This window comes from Triticum dicoccoides, chromosome 6A, assembly GCF_002162155.2.
Source record: "Triticum dicoccoides isolate Atlit2015 ecotype Zavitan chromosome 6A, WEW_v2.0, whole genome shotgun sequence".
NCBI lineage: Eukaryota > Viridiplantae > Streptophyta > Magnoliopsida > Poales > Poaceae > Triticum > Triticum dicoccoides.
In genome coordinates, this window is record NC_041390.1 from 397,284,024 (window position 1) to 397,286,255 (window position 2,232).

A 2,232-nucleotide genomic window follows, 5' to 3' on the forward strand; every position below is an offset into this window, starting at 1 on the left:
TCTTCCTTGTCGGGCTCCCACGCCACGTGCGCCGGCCACCGTCGACTCCCTGACGACGAAGAAACGGCGGGCGGAGCTGCAGTCCGGCTCCACGAGGCATGCAGCGCGGAAGGGGTGCTCCCTGCCTTCCCACTGGCGGTGCGGTTCGGTCCACCCCCGATGAGCAACACCCACCTCCACATCACCGCGCTGCCATGGAGAGTGGTGATCACGGATGGTGCTCGCATATCCTGCAGGTTCTCGTCCTCTCTTGGCTGTCGCGGCGCACGAGTGCAACCGGGCCAACGGCGGCGACCTTCTGCCTTCCTCCCCCTCTTGCTCGAGCCCAATTGGGTCAACGGCAGTGCAGCCGGATCCAGCGAGCAGTGCACATCACGCCCTCCTGTGGTTTGTTCACGACCACCATGGCCCTCCCCTCCCTGCACTGCCTCCCCTCCCCTGCACAGGCCATGGCTCGCTGCGATGTGCCACCGTGCTGGGCGTGCCATGCGGTTCAGCAGTACCTGAATCCCCTCGGGTGCTCTGAATTCCTGCAGCTGATTCATCGCGGCAGTAACACGACCAGAACAAGAAGCGCGGTGAGAGGTCAGGCAGCTGATCTTCCTCATTCCCCAACAAAAAAATCGGCGAGGTGCTTCATAGTTTCCGTGCGGTTTGCTTGCGCGCTCTGTGCGGTAAGCCAGCATCCTGTAGTTAGTTCAGGAATCTGCAGTGCGTGGGTGCCACCGGATGGGGGGACGAGGTGCTATCCATGGCACACTGGAGTTTTTTTGTGTGTTCGTCGCAGAAAACTTTTTTTACTTTTATTGGGGGAGAATCAAAGTGCAGTGTGGTTCACTATTTGCTGCCCTTGTGGTTTGTTGTACTTTTTATTGGAGGAGAAAACTAGGAACACAAAATAAAAAAAAGTGCACTGCACACACTCTGAAGAAAATACATGATGCAGTTTGGTTGTGCTATTACTGTTTATTGCAGGAGAAGATTTGGACAGAAAAAATGAGAAAAAAGTGCATGAATATCATAGAGACTGAACAGATGCCAGAGCTGCAAGCCTGCAACTAAACCAAACCACACAATAGACAACAGCCAAACACTGTCTAAATATAAACCATAATTATTGATAGCATGGATCCGGACAGCATGATCTGGAGCTAACTGAGAAAAAAGTATAAACTTGACGCCAATCTACCACATGTTGGTTGCAGTTACACGATAGTCAATTTTGCATCAACTGTAGCAGATAATTGCAACGCTACACACCTTGTCCTCGTCTTTGTGAGAGTGCAGCCTCATTCTGCTTCCCTGTGCTATGAGAAAAAAGGAAACCATCATAATCCAAGTACAGCGTGTTCAAGAGATAAGAAATAGTAACCATGCTGCCAAGGTCAGTAGTCCAAAGACACAAGTATTACTCTTAATATTAGACCCATAGATTACACTCAAACAATTTGTTTTGAAGGAGCACCAGGGTAAAAGATACAGCAAAAGGCATGCGGCAAGATAGCAGGTTGTCGAAGAATATGGCGCCAACATGGGCGGCAGAGTCAGAGTAGGACGAGCGGGGCAGAGTCAATTGTTGTACGAAGTTGCAGCATGTACAGTTGTATAGATACATGAGGGAAAGGCTAGTAGTATCAGAATTGGAGTTGTAGTTGAGTTCAGATTGCTAGCAATCTAGTACTATTATATATATAGGGTGGGTCTATTATGATAACACCCCTTAAGAGTCTTATTATAATAACACCAAGCTTATTCTGATAACACTCCATTCCGTGAACTGGACCGCACATTCACTACAGAAAAACTCACACTCACCCACCCATCCCACTTATCCATGCGTCAGATCCCAACGCATCCCGCGACCTCCTCTCTCTCTCTCCCCAAGCAACTCCCCCTCCGTCGCCCCGCCTTGCGCCGCCGGCAGCCCGAAGCGCCGCTGGCCGCCCGTACCTTGACTTGCGGCTCAGGGACTCCTCCTCCTACCTCCCCTAGAGGCTCCACCACCTACCTCCTTCCACCGCCGCCGACAGCGCCTCCATGACTCCTCTGCCCCGGCCACCGCGCCTCCTCTAACCTCGGTCGGTGCTCCACCCACCGCACCCAAGCCCATCGGCCACCGCGTGCGCCTCCTCTCATGCCCGCCCACAGCGCCTCCCGTTCCCGAACGCATCACCCCACCATCCCGCACTCCACCTCCGCCACAACCTCATGGTGCGAGCCGCCGCCCTGGAG

The 2,232-nt window shown here is 53.3% G+C and overlaps 1 long non-coding RNA gene across 1 annotated transcript in view; it reads right to left on the reverse strand.

Moving 5' to 3' along the window:
- Nucleotides 1–1,094: 1,094 nt before the first annotated feature.
- LOC119317005 overlaps nt 1,095–2,232 on the reverse strand; it is a 13,732-nt gene continuing 12,594 nt past the window's right edge. Inside the window, exon 2 of the long non-coding RNA XR_005153451.1 lies at nt 1,095–1,302. This is a non-coding gene — a long non-coding RNA (uncharacterized LOC119317005). The remainder of the gene's footprint in view (nt 1,303–2,232) is intronic.